Raw genomic sequence first — 15,324 nt, forward strand, 5'->3', positions numbered from 1 at the left:
TTGGAAGAAACCCAGCGTGTGGTGTAAGGTTTGACCACATTGCAGGTTGAGCCGAACAGCGACTCCTTTGGTGTAAGCTGGTACCACCGTACCCTGTTTGTTGACTAAGGTACAGAGGCTTGAACTTGGGCCTGTCGTTAGGGCGTTGTACTCATGGCTGGCTGCTGGGGTTCCCGTGACCTCTGTGACCTGACCGTCTGGCTCTAGCAACCTGTGTGGCTGGAGAGAAAGAAGTTCTCGCACTTGAGCAAAGTCTTTTAGCTGTTTGAAGTTCAGAAAAGGGTCGTAGGGCCCTATCTTGCACCCAGCGCAATTGACTTTGTACACCGACGCATGTGTCATTCCTATTTTGCACCCGCGCAAAGCGCGCTTTTCCCTCCACAGAAGCACGTCGCTAAACTAGTGAATGAACTTGCGCTCCCTGGGCGGTTCAGCGCAAAAAAGGAGGCGTGTTCCGGCGCAAACAATCCCTGGTGCTATTTTGCTCTTCCATTAAACAATTGCGCCACTGACCAGAAAAAACCTAGTCTAAAGTCAGTGGCGCGTTGCGCGTTGTTCATTATGCTATTTTAAGGGCGCATGCTTGACCATAATGTATAGCGTGCACAACGCGCATGCACTTTGCTCATGTAATCTACACAGATGCAACAGTTATTTTTGCAAATCATAAATTGTTACACTAAAAAAATATTAACACATGAGATGACGGAAATCATTGTGGTGTGCCACGAAGATGTGAAAAAATAGGCATAAATCTAGCTTACAAATTATTCAGGCTAATTGTAGTAATTAAGGATCAGACCTGTTTGAGGTCATATATGTATATAAGGACATCTGACAAATTGGTTTGTCCGTCAAGAACCAGGAAAAAAAATCGATGAAACAATTGTGGCTATTTCCTCCCACGCCTGTTTAACCGACGCTATTTTGGGTGGGTTTCTCCCATCCCCATACAACACAACTTCTCTGTCTTTCACTGCTCTTACAAGAACATCAGTCTCCTCGGCTGTGAACCGCTCCTGGCGTGCGCCTGGTAAATACGCCATAATAATAGCAATCCATAATGGAACTTGCGCACCTGCTTTTAAAGGGAATGTTGGATGACGCTCTGATTGGTTTATTTCACGTTACGCCCAAACCACACCTATGAATAATGAAGCTACTTCAGACCAACCCATTTTAGATTTGCGCCGGGCGCAAGAGCCATTTATCCCGCCGGGAAAATAGCAACAGCACCGAGACCCGCCCACAAACTTACTTGCGCTTTGCGCTTTGACACTTGCGTTTCAGATCGTTAAAATAGGGCCCAAAGTGTTCTAGCAGGTCTTTGTCGATGAGCAATGTATGAGTGTTCATTGGTGGGACATACATGGGATGTATTAGACTCATCGGAACGATTGTCAGGTGAATGGAAACAACCTGTTCAAACTGGATGTCATTCTGTCTGTACACCTGTACATTCAGTTCATAAGTTCTCTTAGCTTCAAATTGGAGTCTTTTGAAAAGGTGAGATGAGATCACCGTCAGGTTTAATCCTGTGTCGATCAGGTCTTCCCTGTTGACTCCTTTTCGGCCCACCCCCTTTTTGACAAGGCTGCCCAGGAATGTTGGCATCAGGGCAGGTCTGACGATCGGTGGGTGATGAGGACCGGTCTTGTGTAGCTCGCTGCGAAGGCAGGTATTCAAAACAGCATTTTCTGGTACCTTGTGTTTGTGGTACCTGGTGTGAGGACCTGTGCTGTCTCGTTCAGGGTGTGCAGCTGTTGACTGTGGAGCTTGGGTGTTGTTGTCACTTTGTGCTGTAACAGTTAGCTCTGTGGTCTGTAGATGACAGACAGTGTTCTGGGTGCTTGGCTCATCTTCCTTGCGAGTTTTCATGTGAAGAAGATCTTTCAGCACCCTCAGGATCTCTGCTGTCTCAGACGTGGCTGCACTGTGTTGCCCTCTGCAGTCTTGGAATGGTATTGACTCTCTGTAAAAATATCTGTGACTGTGGTGTTGTAGGGCGCCATCTAGGGTTAACTCCAAGCAGTGCTCAGAGACAGAGAGTTTGGGGTTTTTTACAGTCTTTTCACAAATAGTCTTTTGCTTGGTGCAAGCTTTGTGGGCTAGGTTCCGTAACTCTTGTGTAGTCCTGTTACGTGGACACGCTGGGACTCTGAGATGAAAACTCCAACTGGCATGTAGGTTTAGGAGGAACAGAGTTTTTAAGTTGACATTCTGTTCCATACCTGGTTCGTTGCATGCTCTGAAGTAGGCTTTTCGTAGCTGACTACAGAAAGTCTGTGGGTTTTCAAATCGTCCCTGTTTGAGGTCCATAGCAATAAGGAGCCCATGGTCTGAGTTTGGATCAGAGAATTCAAGAATCAAAGTCTGTAGCAGTTGCTGGTAGTACGCTTTGATAGTCTCTGGTTGACGATCCAGAAAGCAATGCACATCACGGCTGGACGTGATTTTTAACAGGTACAATGTGTTCACATCTGTCACGTTGGCGACAGTTTGCAAATGAAAGTCAATGACTTGTAAAGAAGCATGAACGTCATGTCCTCCTGCAGGATCTGGATTGAATGTAGAGATGCTTCTGGCTAGCTTGTGAAGTTCTCTGTGAGCAGTGCAGGGTTTAGTGACATGCGTTCTCTGGAAGGGTTCTGTCCCCTCCGTTGTTGACAGATGTTCTTGTAAGCTGGCTGGTGATTTCCTTAGAAGTGAGCTTACACCCCCTTTTCCAGCTCTGGGTTCTTGGCTGAAAGGGTTGGAGTGGCGGCCCGGGATAAATTCTGTGGTGTGCGTTTCTCCAATCCAGCCACTCTGTAATCTGTGAGATTGTCTCAGTTCGGTGTGAACAGTGTCAAGTTCATCTTGGAGCTCATCTCTCTGCAGAGTAAGCTTGTTGAATTTAGCTCGTGCCGCTTGCAAGTGTGTTTTGCAGGTCCAGGTTTTATAGTCTCTTTCTTTCAGTTCAGTCTCTGCTCTTTTTAGGAGAGCGTCGCCTTGCTGGAGTTTTTTGGTGAGTTCTTTTCTGGCTTCTCTCTCCAGCTGTTCTTTTTGATCTGTGTCGAGGCAAAGATCTTGCAGGGCATTGTGAAGCCTTTCAACTCCTTTCTGTAGCTCTGGATCGGTGTCGTCCTCTTTCTCGCGCTGGTTCTGGGTCTCGAGGAGGAGCTGATCAAGATGACTCTGGGTTGGGGCCTGGTCCTTCCAGGCCTCCTCCGCGATGTTGCTCCGTTCACCGAGCCGTGCTTGGGCGACGAGAATGTGAACTAGGCTTCCGAAGATCCTGGCGTGTTCTCTGTAGTAGTCGCTTTGGTTTGGATCGCGTGCCATCAGTTCATCTAGCTCGGTGTCTAGTTGCTCTGGGTGCTGCAGGTTACTGGCGTCCTTGGGCAGGAAGGGGGTCGTCACTGCTTTCAACCATGTCAAGAGGTGGCCCCCGTGGACTGCTGGACTGGATGTCTGGAACATCCTGATTCTCTGTCGGTAAGAGAAGCACAGCACACACACACAAAAAGACCAATGCAAGTTTGTTCTACGTTTAACGAGCTATATTCATACGGGCTGTGCCGTTTATGAGAATTTTGGGGCTAACTGATGCAAACAGTCAGACAGTTAAGTAGCCAATTAACTGGGGTCAACGAAGGACCTGAAATGGAGATTTGACAGGCAGTAGCCTAGCGGGTCGTGTGATGACACCGGCTGCTGGTGGTCGCTCTACTATTTAACTTCGTTGGTGGCTCCCAGGTTACTGTCTCTATGTGAAATGAAAGAAACAAATCACAACAGAACAGAGGGTAGAAAAAGATCAAAGTGAAACACAACACTTGAAATGAGATGAAAACAATAGAAACACAATGTGTTAGTGGGAATAAGGAGGCCTAAGCCTACTGCTAGGTTTTAAGATAGGGCCAACAGGTGAGTTGGGTCTGGGTAGGAAACCTAGAAATATGGTGTGGCTTAAAGAAGCAAAAGGTCAAACACTTAAAATATATCCGGGGGAATATCTAATATTCTGTGGCTTATAATAAGTGGATGGGTTTTATCACATTTGGTTCACCTGGGTGAATTGAAATCATTCAGTTGGGAACAAGTGGCTTGGTCAACCTCCCCGGTGCTCCCCAAACACTGAACAGCAGTGTCCCCGGTCCTCCGTTACTCTGGCGTGGCGCCATCTCGAACGGCTTGTGACTTTTAGCACAACCTTTGGAGTGCCAAAATTGCTGATGTCTCTTGAGACAAGAGGAACCGAGTTTCACTCACAGCCAGTATCGGTAACACCGGTCGGGTAGCCTTGCTTACTGGAGACCTGAGATGACTGTCCAATCACCGAGGGAGTTCTACAATCAAATACACAAAGGATGAACAAAGAAAACTTAAAGTTAATTAAGGTTTGGTTTGTTTAACATCAATTGAGTAACTATATATGTAGAGAGGAAAGGTAACAGCTTTACCTAATAATAATAAAACAAAACAAAGGAATTATGATAATAAGGTTAATTATCAAAATAACCTAAGTCAAAAGAGAGAAGAAAAATAATAAACATCAAATTAAAAGACAGGAATGAAACAAGGGAGAAGGAGTAGCTGGTTTTCACCACAGCGGGGGGGTGGGGGGGGGGGAGTACTGCTTCTCTGTCTTTAACCTGCCGAGCAGAAAACTTAATTCAAATTAAAAATTCAAAACTGGTTTAAATCAAAATTTAAAATAAGCATGTGTGAATTAAAAGGTGGTGTTTAGATAGCGGAATTACAATTTCAATATGACTTAGAAATTATCTGATCTTTTGTCAGGCTGATTTTCTGCATCAAAAATCACAAGTAACAAACCAAAGGTTTTAATCTCTGAGGTGCTATATTGAATTAGGGTGAAGGAAGGACCCGTTCACTTCCACAACACAAATGTTAAGAACAAAAACAGGAATTTTCCATCTGTTGACTCCAATAAACATTTATCAAAATAGCACTTATGATTTAAATGTTTTAGGTTTAAAAATCGGGTAGCTAAGCCAATTTTAGACCAGGAGTTTTTACCATTTATATTTTTGAATATCATGTGGTTTACCACGAATTCAATAACGATATTTAATAAGCAAGGTCTTTTTAACTGAATCAGAGGAACATCGCTCATGTTCAGATTTACATGTTGCAACTAATAAAAAATTTCTTTATCTTTTAATTATTCATATTAAAATGTTCTCACTGTAAAAAGATTTTGGTCTTTCTTAACAGGATACTTTTAACATTATACTGCAGTTTACTTTCATTAAAAATAACAGTGACTATACTGTTAAGTTTCTACAAATACCTAGTGCGCTGACTGACCAGCTTTTTGCCTCAGTCAGTTGAGTGAGTTCGCGTCTTGCGACTTATCTCACAAGTAACGTTACATAATTTCATAGTGCACGTGCAGAAATTATTAAAAACCATATACACAGATTGATTGCTCACAAAACGAAGTTTGAAATGCCCGCATCCTCCACCATAATGTAACAACAATGAGTTTTACAGAATAATTAACTCAAATGATATATAGGGAATTTGAATAATTAATCAGGAATTTGATTAATTTATATATCAGATTACAGTTACATTAAATTTGATTGATTATGAAAAATAGCTAAATTGCCTATACCAATAAATAATCACAGGGCACTGTAACTTATAGAGTTGTTCCGATTCCGATACTAGTATCGGAAATATCTCCGATACCACATCAAATTCTGGCATCGGCATCGGCGAGTACATGAACCCATATACCGATCCGATACCATTTCTTAAAAAAGACCTAGTTATGACCGCAAGCTTTGCCTAACCGCTGCACGGTTCTTCTTCGCTGCTCAAAATGCATTGAAAACACAGGAAGTTGTGCTGTGTTGCCACAAGCAACCCCTGTTTAGAGCAGCGAAGAAGAAATGAAAACGCGTTAGCAGCCCTTATCTATATATGACTGGATCACTCATCACATTCTAAACTGCCAAAACACATTGAAGCCGCTACTATATTATAGATCAGTGGTTAGCAGTATGTCTCTGTAGTACCGGTAGTTACAGACTCTCGAGTATATTCAGTACCGGCAGCTGCATTCAGTCGCTTCCGTGTAAGTCAAAGCGCAGGGCTCCAGACAGTAGCCGAATATATACTAGTGTCTGTGAATATTAAACTGCAAAATACTATTTAAATATTACTCCCGCAAAATCTACATCTCTGTGGGTGACTGGCACAGATGCGCGAGAGCTCGCTGTTTTGTAGTCTCTGCTGTGTGTCATGAGGACACGAACGCATAAACCGTCACTTCATGAGAATTTACCGTTTCATTTGAGAATACTGTCATATCATAAATACAGACACTCAAAGATCTTCATGGCAGCCCATTAAAATAAATGTTTGGTTTACATGAGTAAATTGACAATATATAAAGCTACTGTTGTAGCCTACAGTAATAATAATACGTCTCTATAATAATAATAATTATGCCTAGATGGTTGCTTGTTTTTTACTTGTTTTGTTGTAAAGAGATTATCTGATTAATAGATCTTTTTTGTTGCAGTTTTTTTATACAGTTATATTGTAAAACTTAAATACCTTTTTTAGTTTGCGGTGTTAGATTTTTGGCTGCATTTGAAGTTCTTTTTTGCATAAGAAAATAAATAATACTGTCAAATTCATGTTAGATAATAAAAATACTGTAATAAATACAGTAGTTCACCATGTATTTGTTCATGTTTTATTGAGGGATCTGTCTGAAGCACACCATAAAAAAATTCTAGCAATTTACACAGGGCTAGTAGTATATACAGCTGTATATACAGATATACACCCAGGTATCGGATCAGTACTCGGTATCGGCCGATACCCTGAGCCCAGGTATCGGAATCGGTATCGGGAAGAGAAAAAGGGTATCGGAACATCTCTAGTAACTTACTCATTAATATGTCAATATTCCATTCTTCATACCAATTATTGTGATATCTCTTACTGTAAATTACTGCAAATCAAACAGTGGTTTGTCCAGGACATAACGGAATCCAAATAAAAGAAAGAGAGAGAGAGAGAGAGAGAGAGAGAGAGAGAAAATAGAATGAGATCACATAAGGAGCTCAGGTATGGAAATCATAGTCAGTAACTTTTGGAAGCCAACAATGATCAGATCATAGCAACAATTTGGTCTTTCTTAACTGAATCAGAGGAACATCGCTCATGTTCAGATTTACATGTTGCAACTAATAAAAGATTTCTTTATCTTTTAATTATTCATATTAAAATGTTCTCACTGTAAAAAGATTTTGGTCTTTCTTAACAGGATACTTTTAACATTATACTGCAGTTTACTTTCATTAAAAATAACAGTGACTATACTGTTAAGTTTCTACAAATACCTAGTGCGCTGACTGACCAGCTTTTTGCCTCAGTCAGTTGAGTGAGTTCGCATCTTGCGATTTATCTCACAAGTAACGTTACATAATTTCATAGTGCACGTGCAGAAATTATTAAAAACCATATACACAGATTGATTGCTCACAAAACGAAGTTTGAAATGCCCGCATCCTCCACCATAATGTAACAACAATGAGTTTTACAGAATAATTAACTCAAATGATATATAGGGAATTTGAATAATTAATCAGGAATTTGATTAATTTATATATCAGATTACAGTTACATTAAATTTGATTGATTATGAAAAATAGCTCAATTGCCTATACCAATAAATAATCACAGGGCACTGTAACTTACTCATTAATATGTCAATATTCCATTCTTCATACCAATTATTGTGATATCTCTTACTGTAAATTACTGCAAATCAAACAGTGGTTTGTCCAGGACATAACGGAATCCAAATAAAAGAAAGAGAGAGAGAGAGAGAGAGAGAGAGAGAATAGAATGAGATCACATAAGGAGCTCAGGTATGGAAATCATAGTCAGTAACTTTTGGAAGCCAACAATGATCAGATCATAGCAACAATTTAAAGCAGCATTTAAATCTCCATAGAAAACTGATACTTGCATGGCCCAGTGTGTGTGGCGTGAGATCGGCGTCGAGCCTGTGAGCTTTGCGCGCTGTTCCTTTTGAAAACAGCGTGCGTGGTCCTGGAGGCCATGTGACGCGCGTGCACGCTGCGCTTGATCTTGACGTGAGCGTGGAGCACGTGGTCCTTTGTTCTGTCCTCGCGCGGTATTTGAAAGGTTCAACAAACAATTTTCCAGAATTCGTCTTCCTTGTGTGGAGAGGCGAATAGTTGAATAAACTTAGTAAACAAAAGAAAAGAAACAACAAAAACTAAAGCTTCCAAAGGAGCCATTAAAATGGCTTTTTCTCTCAGCCCCTGTGCTGAGGGGGGGCTGAGCTATGAGCGCGGCACGAGGCCGCGCAGAGGGTCGCACAGGAGAGCAGCGTGTCTGAGAACCAAGAACGAGAAGAAGAGAGGAAGAGCAAGAGGAGAGGCGGACCTTGTTTGGTCGTTCTTATGGCTTGAGATGGTCCCCGCCTCTTTTCGCGTAAACAGCCAATGAACGTCCGTGATCTGAAGCAGAGGGAAAAGTTCCTTTGTCTCTGTAGAAAACAACCCCCTGGTGATCTAGGGCGTGTCAGATTTCCTCAGGGATATTTCTAGCAAGTTTGTAATTCATACAATACATTTTTCATTACTTTGCTCTAGATAAATGGGTCTGTCAGAGCATGACGATTAGAACAATACTAAACATAATATATATATAAATGATCAAAACATGAAGTTACATTCAAATGCAGAATTACACACATTAAAGATTAACACACACACTGCTAAATTGCAGATAGTCCCAATTTGTATGGGAAACATCTAATGTACCAAAAAGGAATACGTAATACATTTATAAAACATAAAAACAAAAAGGTAATGAATACATTCCATAGAATGCATTGGGGAAAAGAAACCAGTGATTTGGCTTCTCTCCTCTCCTGTTGTCCAGGGTGGTCGTAAAGTTTTACGACCTGCAAAGGTGGGGGTTACATACACATGACTATTTGAGAAAGAGTTAGGCTGAGGAGAACATTTCCACTTATAAGTCAGCACTTTAACCATTTACCCAGGATTAACCATTTTTATGCAATACACAAACATTAAAAATACATATTAATAAGGACTTACAAAAGTAAGGAACTTTACGAAAGGTTTCCTTTGTCTTCAGGAATGTGGTTGGTTTAGTGTCTCCTTTGAGGCTCGCCCACATGACTCTGGAATTTCTTGTCGTAAATAGCTGTCACTCAAGGCAGGATGTGGCCGACTTCAGGGCGGCCAAACTGGTGAATTATGTAAACAACAAAGGTCCTTGTTTACTCACGTTCTGGTCTTTTTAGTTCCGAATGTGTTAAGTGTCAGGATTCACTAGTATGGAACAGATGGCTGAAATACCATCAGCTCATTAGTGTTACAGTATATATTGTTTTTGGTATCTGTGTAATCGTCATGCTTTGACAGACCCATTTATCTAGAGCAAAGTAATGAAAAATGTATTTAATCTGGAATTATGAACTTGCTAGAATATCCCTGATGAAATCGGACAACCCCTAAATCACTAGGGGTTTGTCTCCACAGAGACAAAGAAACTTTTCCCACACTTCAGATCGCGGACGTTCATTGGGTGCTTATGGAAAAAGAGGCGTGAACCATCCCAAGCCATAAGAACCGACCGGACAAGATCCGCCCTCTCTTCTCTTCTTCTCGTTCTTCGTTCTCGGACACGCTGCTCTCCTGTGCGACCAACGTCGCTCCCGCGCGGCCTTGGGCCACGCTCATTTCGCCGTCCCCCTCAGCACAGGGACTGAGGAGAGGAAAGCCATTTTCATGGCTCCTTTGGAAGCTTTCGTTTTTGTTGTTTGTTTTCTTTTCTTTACTAAGTTTATTCGACTATTCTTCTCTCCACACAAGGAAGACGAATTCTGGAACATTGTTTGTTGAACCTTTTAAATACCGCGCGAAGATGAAGGAACACCCCTTTGCCACAAAAAACCACGTGACCCCACGCTCACGCAAAGATCCAGAACAGCTCACCCGCGCATCACACGTGCGTCGCCAGTACCACGCTCACCCACTGGGCCATGCAAGTATCGTTCTCTATGGAGATTTAAATGCTGCTTTAAAGTGTTGCTATGATTTGAGTTGTGTTGGCTGCTAAGGTTTACTGACTGATTTCCATATCTGAGCTCCTTCTGCGACCTCATTCATTTCTCTCTCTCTCTCTCTTTCTCTCTCTCTCTCCCTCTCTCTCTCTCTCTGTCTTTTATTTGGATTCCGTTATGTCTTGTAAAGTTTACTGTCTGTATTGTCGTACGCATATTTACTCTGTGTGATTTGTAGTTTGATGTATTATTAGTTGAATTATTAAAAAACCATATATGCATGATTGGCTTGGACTCCGCCCCACTCACATTACGAGTCACTGAAAGGTCTGATCTTTAGCTACAAGCTTTAAATTTAGAAACTAAATTTATCATAAGGATAGGATAATGTTTTCATGGCCAGAGAATATTTTTCCTTGAATTATAAGGAGTGATAACTTTATTGAAAATTGATAGGTCAATCTGGTTTGCTGGACAAACCACTGTTTGATTTGCAGTAATTTACAGTAAGAGATATCACAATAATTGATATGAAGAATGGAATATTGACATATTAATGAGTAAGTTACAGTGCCCTGTAATTAGTTATTGGTATAGACAATTGAGCTATTTTTCATAATCAATAAAATTTAATGTAACTGTCATCTGAGATATATATTAATCATATTCCTGATTAATTATTCAAATTCCCTATATATCATTTGAGTTAATTACTATGTAAAACTCATTGTTGTTACAATGGATAAAAGTGACCATATTCATGCTATGGTGTTTTATTTTATCCGGTGATAGAGATATTTTAAGTACTGTATTAATTGATCAAATTATGTTATGCTATTTTTTTACAGTCTCTGATGTTATAGTGTCTTTAAACCATATTACATTTCATTCCTGTATTAAAACATGCATCTGTATTTTATCTGCTGTTTTATTTTATCTGGTGATAGAGATATTTTAACACTATATTCATAAAGTATGCTTTATTTTACTTAATATCGATGCATCTATTGTCCCAATCATCACCAGACTGTTTTGTAAGAAAAAATACTTTTATTTTGAAAAGACAACGACATCCCGTTGAAAATACTTTTATTTTGAAAAGACGACGACATCCCTTCGGCATGTGCTTAGCTTACCGTGCTACAATTCAGTTTGCTATGTATAGGATTTCAGAAAAACAATTCTGGTCCGTTATATCGACGTATTGCCATCGCGTTATCTGTTCGTCATCTATGAACACGGCATCGCAGGCTGTAAGCGCTCCAGGTTAGGAATGCACGGTTCTATCTTAGTACCATTTCCACGGTTGCTAACTGCTCTTAGTGCTCATACGCACAGCATATTAATGATTATTGTATCACCCCTAAACCTACCAACACAGTAAACGGTAGCATAACTGATCTTTTTCAAAAGCTGTATAATTATTTATTTTTACCGTACACCTACAGTACCACCACACAATAAAATGCTGCATGCACGTACATTTTTTATTAAATTTAGTTTTTATATTTAATAAATCTGAATTATGACTACCCTATAAATGTAATCATAAACCACACTTACCTTGTTATATCACTATAATATCCATGCCACTATACAAATTTGTATTCTGATAAACCATATAAACAAGCGGACATACGCATGAACATATCAAGTTAAAAAGAGACTTATCTCTATTTTAAACAATATGAAAAAATAAATAAAATATAAAATTATATATGACGACATGTTACTAAAGCGGAACATACATTTTAAACAAGTATTCACCATGTTTATCAAGCTTATAAAACATATTGCAGTAACAGACATGTTACTAAACCAAAGCAAATCATTTATCATACATTTTTAATCATGTATTCAACAAAATCACGCCGTTCACATACTGTATTTATGTTTATTCAGAATTTAGCCATTAATACATTTTAGGATAATGAAAAACACCAACGTCGGGGGACGCCAAAATATCTCCAGTCCCCCAAAACCGCTCAGACTCCAGGGGTTAAAGAATATGGAAATAAATAATTATATAATGACATCATCATCCGAAAGCAATTCATTAAACAAAAAAAATAAAAAATATATATAGTAATTTACTCATTAATATGTCAATATTCCATTCTTCATATCAATTATAGTGATATCTCTTACTGTAAATTACTGCAAATCAATCAGTGGTTTGTCCAGCAAACGGCCGTAAGATTAACTTATCAATTTTCAATAAAGTTACCACTTCTTATAGTTCAAGGAAAAATATTCTCTGACCATGAAAAAATTATCCTATCATTATGATAAATTTAGTTACTAAAAGTAAAGATTTTGGCTTAAGATCAGACATTTCATTGACTCGTAATGTGAGCGTGTCAGACAAAAGCAATCATGAATATATATTGGTTTTTAATAATTCAACTAATAATACATCAAACTACAAATCACATAGAGTAAATACGCGTACGACAATACAGACAGAGAGAGAGAGAGAGAGAATGAATGAGAGAGAAAGGACAAGAGAGAGGGATGGCGATAGGAGAGCGGACCAAGGCCGCGAAGAAGGACGAGTGCCAGAGAAGAAGGGCAAGAGAAAGCTAAGAGAGGGTGGAACTTCCTGGGTCAGTCCTTTATAGCTCGACTGGTTCACGCCTCTGTTCGCATGAACAACCAATGAACGTCCGTGATCTGAAGCGGGAAAAAGTTCCTTTGACTCTGGGGAAACACCCACTTTAATAAGTTCTGACTTATCCGATTTCAGCAGTGATATTCTAGCAAGTTCGTAATGCCAGATTAATACATTTTGCCTTAATTCCCTTTATATAAGTGAGTCAGTCAAAGCATGACGATTAAACAGACACCAAAAATAACCTAGATAAATGATGAAAACATGAAGTTACATTCCAATGCAGAATTACACACATTTAAAGTTTGATTAACACATGATAAAACTGCAGATACTCCAATTTATATGGGGAAACATCTACTGCACAAAAAGGCAATCCTAAATACATTTAGAATACATTGAGAAAATAAAAGGGTACTATTCTCTTTTCTAAGAGTTAGCTTTCCTGTCCTGTTTGTTAGGTCATAAAGTTTTATGACCTGGTCAGGAGTAGGATTAATCATTTTACGCAACACAAACCTATTCAAGATACATATTATTAAGGGCTTACATAAAGAGCATAAAGAAAAGTTTGTTTGTGTGTGTGTGTGTTTATGTTTGTGTGTGTATTGTGGAATGTGTTTCGTTTCTCCTTTGAGGCTCGCACAGGTATCCCTGGACAGTCTCAATAGGTGTAATAACTGTCACCCACGGCAGGATGTTGCCGACATCGCAGCGCCCAAAAAGGTGAATTATGTTGGAAGATGTTGTAAAACGAAGGTCCTTGTTTACTCACGTTCTGATCTTTGAGTGCAGAATGTGTTAGAGTCAGGATTCGTTAATATGGAACAGGTGGCTGAAATACCATCAGCTCATTAGTGTTACATAGCATAGTATATAAAATAAACATTTCTGATGATACATATAAAAAATTATCCCTTACATTTTTAGACCGGTAAGAGATGTCCAAACATGAATGAAATATCCACAAAATAAAATAATACAACTTAAAATATAAAATAAAATGTTTAAAGTTAAATCATAAACAGAATCTCACAGGTCCTAGTGGGGGTATTCTCCTGTATGTGAAACCTGAAGGGGTGCTTCACAGACTCCTCACGGCAAGGGTGGAGTTCCAGATCGCATGATCTAAGTCAATGGGGTACATTATTTCACATTTCATCTAACAATAATGTAATGTTTGAATAATCAGTACCCCCACTACATCTGATGTCCGTTGATTCTTAATTCAATAAAATGATGATATATATTATATATATATAAAGTAGGTGGCCAGCCTTTCTGGGGCTTACTGCCGCACTTACTTAAAATCATTCGCGAAACTACCGCCAGGTGGCACAAAGGGACGGATTGCGAAATGAATGTTATTGTAAAATAAGATAAAAGAAGGAAGTAAAACAACAATAACATTATGATATAACATTGTAACATTTAAAAAAAAAAAACAGTTTATTAAACAGTTTGTTAATTTTTAAAATGTAGGATAGTCTTAGACTACAGTCAACTAAACAAAAATTAAAAGAAGACCTTAACACAAAAGATCATATCCATGCTATTTTTATTAAACAGTAAATATATATATATATATATATATATATATATATATATATATATATATATATATATATATATATATATATATATATATATATATATATAAGCTAAATGTTTTAATTTCATTTTCATTTTGATTCATTCTTGGTTTAAAAAAATCTTCAGGTTCCATATGCAGAGCGTAATGGGAACGGTCCAGCATTTAGCAATAATTAGTATTAACTCTGTTATTATTCTTGATTTTTCAAACTACCAGCATTTTTGAATTATGCCTTATGTGTGACCAAAAATTAAGTATTATTTGATTCAGCTGTTTGATCGCTGGTGCCTCGCGCACATATTCACTGGAAACAGCAGTCGTTCACCAGACATTCGGCGTGAGCACTTTGACATATTGTTAATTATGATTTTTTTTTTCATCAGTACTGAAACACACACAGCCTATTTACCTCATGAATAATAGTTAAGCTTCAAATGGGCAACATCACAAATATGGAAACGTTTGATTTCTCCCGATTGAGAAAGCCCAAGCTTACCTTATAATTACTATTATTAATATTTATTACTAAGCCTATATTATTATATACTGCAATTATATTTATCCAGTAGAATTATATATTTTTAATTATTGTTTTTTTCTGATAAATTTGTTAAATTTAAAGAATTTGTTGTAAAATATTTTCTAATAGCCTATTCATTTGCTCTCACAAACTCTGATTTATTGTTTAGCGTGTTTAAAAAAAAACATGCAGCAAACGAAAATAGGTGATTTATCCGTTAAAATGAAACCTATACACGACTCATATATTTTTTTCCTCTGACAAACTTAATTTATTTTTTAGCGTGTTTAGCATGTTCCATCTGAAAATGACTATGTTCATTACATTCACTTCACGCGATCTGGCGCAGATCAGCCTCCCAAAGCTCAGCTGTGGATGATTTTAAAAATGTTTGATATAAAGCAGTGGTTCTCAACCTGTGGCCCGTTACAAATTTTAATGCAGCCTGCACCACATGCTGAAAAAAAAAAAAAAAAAAAAAAAAAAAAAAAAAAAAAAAAAAA

Source organism: Carassius gibelio, chromosome B10 (genome assembly GCF_023724105.1).
Source record: "Carassius gibelio isolate Cgi1373 ecotype wild population from Czech Republic chromosome B10, carGib1.2-hapl.c, whole genome shotgun sequence".
Taxonomy (NCBI): Eukaryota; Metazoa; Chordata; class Actinopteri; order Cypriniformes; family Cyprinidae; genus Carassius; species Carassius gibelio.